Genomic DNA, 6,770 nt, shown 5'->3' with positions numbered 1-6,770 from the left:
TCCTGAAGGTCTCTTTAGATTCTTATTTTCTTATCAGTGAAAAGGGCAGCAAAGCCATCCTCTGTCCTGAAATATGGGGTAGAAGTTTTGAAGATTTAACTAATTGAATGTCTTTTATTTTACTTTTTAAGATTTTATTTATTTAAGACAGATAGAGCTCAAGTGGGGAGAAGGGTCAGAGAGGGAGGGACAAACAGACACTCACTGAGCAGGGAGTCCCATGTGGGAGCTCAATCCCAGGAAGCTGAGATCATGATCTCAGCTCAAGGCAGATGCCCAACCAATTGAGCCACGCAGGTGCCCAAGGAGTATCTTTTAAATTGAATGAATTCCTCTTCAAGGAAAAAACCCACTACATGGTGACTATTTTTCTCATACCTCAATAGAAAAATTCAGCATTTTGGCATTGTTTTAAATAAATAATATTTTTATTTTGAAAGAGGCAGAGATGCTTTTAATTTAAAAAATCAGGCATTCAATTAGGACAAATATCATGACTTAAAATAATTCACTCCATTTGCCTTTTCATGAATTGGAACTCATTTTGAGTTCACCTAGTGCTAAGAGGCAGTAATTCCTCTCTCAAGCTTCCCATGATGGTGGTCAGACCCTGCGTAGAAATGAGGCATATGACTGATATAGTTACAGAAGGATGTAATCATGGAAATCCATAGAATATAGTCCTAAAATGTAGCCATAGAAACCTTCTGGCTCATCAGATAAAAGCAAACGAAGTCTGAGAGATATCTTTTGATTTATTCACATTTTATTTGTGGATTTACTCTGAGAGTTATCTTTTGATTTATTCACATTTTATTTGTGGATTTACTCTCGCAGTATCCATTTACTTTAAGATGCTGAGAGTGTAATTTCTTTTCCTTACAACATGAAAATAAGTCCACGCTATTATTCCATCATGCTATAGCCATGTTTGTATGTGTTGATGTCTCTGAGTATATACAGCTTTTTCTCCTATTGTTAGCTTTTTGTTATTGTTAGCTTGTTGTTTTGTTTTGTTTTTTCAGTAAGAAATTAGTCCCTTCTGAACCAGTGATAGGATCCAAACATATTAAAAGTTTAGTTGGAGGGTGGGGTGTGAGGCACAAACAGCATTCTTCCCCTTACAGACTTGTTTTCAGGCACATGAACACTTGTTCTTGGCCTCTGGAGATTATAAATATGTTACCTAGGGAAGCAGGAATACTCTTTTGGACTTGACTCCACTTTCTTTACACACTTCTCCATTTTTCAGAATCCTCACACACATATTTTAAAAATATGATTTAGAAAGGATTTAGTGACAGTGCATATAGACCCTTTGATTTTATTTCCCTTTTCTCTTTGCCCTGACTAGTAGCAGGAGTTACTGGCATGCTTCAGAAAGCTGACTTACATTGGAACACAGTCTTAATCAGTGCAGACCCTTAACTGACTTAATCTTTGCTTGCAAATGACAATGCAGTGAAACCAGAAGAAGACAATAAATGACTTCGGAAACCTGATAAATAGTTAGCCTGACCCAGTTTTCAATAAGAGAGATTTTTCTGATGACCCAACAGGAGTGACTATCTCCAGTCAAAGAAAGGGGAGGATGAATTTAATCTTTCATGCCACTGGAATGGCAGCTGCTCTCAGCTCTCTCTGATTCTGTGAAGGATGGTGAAGATAGAGCTGATTTTTCAATATAGGGAGAATTTTCCTCTTGAATATTCCAAACGGGAGATTTGCACATGTGCCTCAAGAACTAATTGTCTAGGTTCCGTCAGGAATGCAGCAGGAGGGGAGCGTATTTCATGCTTAAGACCAGAGAAGAGCCACGCAATACTCAGTGGATAAAAGGCTTGCAGTCCCAGCTGGGAAAAAAGTCCCATTATCTCCCAGCTGCATAGACATTCCATACGGCTTGGTTCTGCCTGGATGCACAGCATGCCTGGCTGAGAGCTTGAAACAGAGTTCTGCAGAAAAATTGTAAAGATCCCGAGACATTTCCCTGGTAAGATCTGTAAGTACAAAATTGTGCTGTCTGCTGCAATGAGAATTTTGCTGGGCAAGCTGCAGTTTTTCTTCCTTTCAATGTCTTTGTATTAGCATAACAGGTAAAAGCTGGGTTTGGGGGGAGAAGTCACTGCTTTATTTATGCTATGTTTCTATGATGTTGATGCTTAAAATGCATTTATTCCTTGTGAGAGAAAATGTATTGAATCTGTATTCTGGGGAGCTTAGGATCAAACCAGGGAAAGAGAGACTACAGGTACATTTTTCAGTGTTTCACTAGTCTTTGCTGCAGTAAAACTAATGGGCAAGACGGGATGACAGTGCTAATTCTGGTAGTTTCAGATGGCTTCACGCCCTTTCTGTAACGGCAAATGAGAAAATGTTATTGCTAATTTTTTTTCATCAAAGGGCAGAGGGGTGGGATTTGCAGTGTCCGTCGGATGATTTAAAGGAATGGTTATAAAAAGTTTCCTGGGGGAGGGATTTGGTGAGGGGAGCAATGCAAGACTGGAGGTCACATGACCCCACCAAATTTTGTCTGGCATTTTGCTTCTCCGCCAGCTTCCAGAAAATAGCTTCTGGAGTTTCCATTTACAATAGTTAAGCTTGTCAGTATTAGGTACCTGTAATACTTTATGAAAAGTTTCAGAAGTTGATGACTTGGGAACAAAACTTATACGAGCTCTGAGATTAGCTACGTACAGCCCATTATGTTAATGGAATACTGTCAACTTTGGGGGTTTGGGGAGAAATTGGAATTCATAGTTCTTGCTTCTCCAGTTGAAAACTACTTATGTTTAAATAATCAGCATCCTGACTATGTCCTCTGAGAAATATTCACAGAATGACTAAACAGAAGTTATACTGAGAAAGAAAATAGGGAGAACAGTAGAATTACACAGAAGCAATTTGGAATATGAGGTATTCATAATCTTACCTACAGTGGCAACGTTTTTTAAAAAATGTTTATGAGACAGAGCCATATGTTGCCTATTGAATTTCTAGTTTTGAACAGTCTTCATTTACCTGTGATGGGTTTATCTTTATTGTTATAGAAGGTTTCATCAATTTATGCGCATTGTATTTTATAAGGTAAGATACTTAAGCACACTCTCCCATGCCCCAGCCCCCCACACACGTGTGAACCTACAAAAATTCACACACAAAAAACATGCACACACAAAATACTGACCTGATTTGTATAACAAACAGGAACACACAGTCATTTCATCTTTGATGCTTCAGTGATTTTTTTTAAAGCACTATCATGGGTATGCAATCTAGAGATTTCAAATATATAAATCTGCAATTTTTAGAAGTCTTTCTATGAGGTTATAAAATGCATAACTTATCACATCTTGGCCAAAAAGTGTGTCATTTATAAACTGTATTACTTCCTTTGAACATTTCTAGTGAAGTGCTAGAAGAGTTTGTTTAGTATTCTCCATGTAACTTTCCCTAATGAAAACAAATTCACATTGTCATTTGGAGAATTAATATATATTTGGTTTAAGCTTAGACAAAAAAAATCAATTATCTCATGAAAAGAATGTGAGGTGTATTAAGTTGTTTGTGTACTTTTGTGTTTTTGACAAATTAAAATACTCAGTAATATGAAAGTAAGTTTGTACCTTTTTGATTATTTTTGTAGAAGGGGGAGGATTATGAGATATTTATTTTTCACTTATGTATTTAATATCATAAGTAGAATGCAGTAGCATAAGCTATACTCCTTAAAAATAACTTAAGCTAAACATAAAAGTTCAAAAAAGAAATCTTGTCACCTATAAAAAAACAATCATCATATTTGTAAATATCCTATGCCTAAATCCAAATAAGAAAATGAAAGGGAGAGACTTCAGAAGAATTCTTATGTACGTTTTTGTTTGTTTTTGGCAAATAAGTATTTAGATAATGTGATCAGAGACAGATGATAGATAGATAGATAGATAGATAGATAGATAGATAGATAGATAGAAAGATATTCTTTTAAAAGAATATGATCTTACCCTATTCTTTAAAAAAAGAATTGAATTTATTTTAGATTTGGATTAAATAGAAAAAAGGCTAATATGAAACTGAAAAAATTGCTAAATTTCATGTATTTTTTTTTCTAAAGGAGATATTAGGTCCATAAAAACAACACAAGTTAGGAAAAAAATTAAGAAAATATTAGTAGTTTGAAGTCATCATTTTTAGGATGCATGTTAAAATATTAAACAATCTCTTGTAAGTCTTTGTTATGATACTTACAGACATTAACACATGTACTTTATGTTTATCTGTGTTATATATGCCACTTGAACTTCAGTTATAGTATCAGTTTTACATTATTGGGATTTATAGTATTTACATTTTGGCTTAATTCACACAGTCTCAGACTTATTTGGAATTTGAAAAACATTAGTCCTTACCAATTACTTACTATTCAATTCATCATTCCTATATTCTTAGTTTTGAATTATTTCTTGGATTGTTGGATTTCACTCTTAACCAGTACCCATTCACCAAAGAGATAGTCATAGATGCTATATTTTCTGTGTGCCTACATAGAACATTTTCTTCTTTTGCCTTATACATGGAAGACACATTAATCTTTTTGAACCACACATATCTTTCCCTTTAAAAGCCTGTAAATATTTGTAAACAATACTGGAGACTCTTCCCATACTGAATGTTACTGCCCATTGGTTACTAGATATGTCTGAAATTTCCATCCTTAAATAAAAGTTGCTGCTTTCTGATGTGTGTCCAAATGATTCTTCGGGTTGTTTTTTTGTTGGGTTTCTTTTGCCATAATATATCCTAGAATTAGCCAGTTTTCTTCCACTTTGCTTGAATATGGTGTACTACATTGATTTGAGATTTTTAATTCAATTTTGTTGTTGTTACTTTCCATATTTGATTTTTTATTGTTATTATATCGCTTGTTCCTTTTTTTCTTTTTTTTAGGATCACCAGTTATGAGCATGATGGATCTCATTTGTCTGTCTTCCACATCTATCATTTTATCCAAATTTAATTTTGATTTTAAACTTTTTCAATTCACTTTGATCTTCTTTTTAAAAATATACACAGAAAGATTATGTTTTAGAGAAATTTAATCTGTATAAGAATAATTGCCTAAGCATTATGTTAAAACTGTGGCTGATCTCATTTTTCAACTGTGTTTCTCTTAGCTTTTTTCCCTTTTATCTTCTTTTTATACATAAAAATGTATACATGAAAGATGAATAGAGAAAACAGAAGATTTTTAGGGCACTGAAACAACCCTGTGTGATAGTGTCATGGTAGTTACATGTCAGTATGTATTTGTCTAAACCCATAGAATAACCTTGGTATGAACTATGGATTTTGGGTAATAGTGATGTATTAGTGTAACTTTGTTGAAAATAACAAGTTGTAGATCCATGTACACTGTGATGGGGATGTTGATAATCGGGGAAGCTGTGCATGTATTGGGGCAGGGAGTATAACCTAGCAGACTTGGGAGCAATCTGTATCCTCCTAAAAGTAAATGAAGGAGAAAGTTCTTGTCAGCTTTCCTATATGCCTGCACTTACTCACTTCATGTAGGTCCATGTTTTTGTTTTCGTTTTATGTTTTTGTTGTTGTTGTTGTTGTTGTTGTTTTTTTTTTGGTATTTGGCAGCAATGGAAATGTGCTTCAGATCTATGTTTTGGGGTTGTATTCACACATTTTTATTAAAGACAAAGTTTTTTTACTTGTTTTTCTTTCTTTTTGTTGTTTCTGTAGAACAAGACAGGAATTAACATATATTTTTAAATAAACATCTTTCAGTTTTGGAGAATTATTTTAAATAGAAATTTCATTAGAAAGCGAAATTATTCCCATTATTCATATTGACAAGGGCTATTCTAGTCATAATTGAATATGTACTATATATTCTAGTACTAAATACTTGTGATGAAGATATAGAGGTATAATACAGGACATACTAGGGAAGAGAAAAAAGCAGAGCCATTGGGCATTCTTATTATTCTATTATCTATTATAATTATTATTATATATTATTTTTTTATTCTTAACACTCACCTGTCAGTCTTTAATAATGAAATCTATGGCCTACTTAACTATCTTGCAAGGAATCTTGAGGAAATTTAGGGTGAATTTGGGTCCTAGTAACATGAATCAAAATCAAGAGTCTCAAATATTTTATGACAGTAAAGTGGGTATAAAATTTATACATAACAAGCTTCGAATTAAATGAATACATGAATGGAATTACTGATATTGAGATTTTTTTTCTTTTAAGATTTTATTTATTTATTCATGAGAGACACATTGAGAGATAGAGGCAGAGATGCAGGCAGAGGGAGAAGCAGGCTCCATGCAGGGAGCCTGATGTGGGACTTGATCCCGGGTCTCCAGGATCATGCCCTGGGCTGAAGGTGGCGCCAAACCACTGAGCCACCAGAGTTGCCCTTGAGAATTTTTTTTTTTTTAAAGAAGCCATGAGTGAGTCATGTATCTAGTGAAGTACAAAACAAATTATCTTACTAGTAAAAGAAGTTCCATCCTCTTGAGTGTGTATATAGTAACACCAAGATTCTGGAGGCAGGCCTCTTGTGATAAAGGGCCACATATCAGCTATTGCTTTTCTCTACATTTGGCACAAAATAGCTCTGTGGTCTTAAGCAAGTAACTTAGGCTCTTACACTTCAATTTCCCATCCATTATGGGGATAATAGTAGAACTGACTTAATAGTAATAGCAAGAGGAACAAATAGGTTAACATGTGAGAAGTATCTTGG

General features: G+C 34.3%; 1 protein-coding gene across 2 annotated transcripts in view; it reads left to right on the top strand.

The window, feature by feature from the left end:
* The first annotated feature begins 1,863 nt into the window (after window positions 1-1,863).
* CNTN6 (contactin 6) overlaps window positions 1,864-6,770 on the top strand; it is a 270,512-nt gene continuing 265,605 nt past the window's right edge. The window contains exon 1 of one of the 2 annotated variants that reach the window (XM_038565825.1): window positions 1,864-1,993. The gene's annotated coding sequence lies outside the window, so the exon portion shown is untranslated. Of the gene's footprint in view, window positions 2,003-6,770 lie in introns of both variants that reach the window. The other variant, XM_038565826.1, reaches the window with a different exon arrangement.

Source organism: Canis lupus, chromosome 20, assembly GCF_011100685.1.
Source record: "Canis lupus familiaris isolate Mischka breed German Shepherd chromosome 20, alternate assembly UU_Cfam_GSD_1.0, whole genome shotgun sequence".
Lineage (NCBI taxonomy): Eukaryota > Metazoa > Chordata > Mammalia > Carnivora > Canidae > Canis > Canis lupus.
Note: the sequence above shows the minus strand (reverse complement) of the source record. Positions and strands in the feature narration are given on the sequence as shown.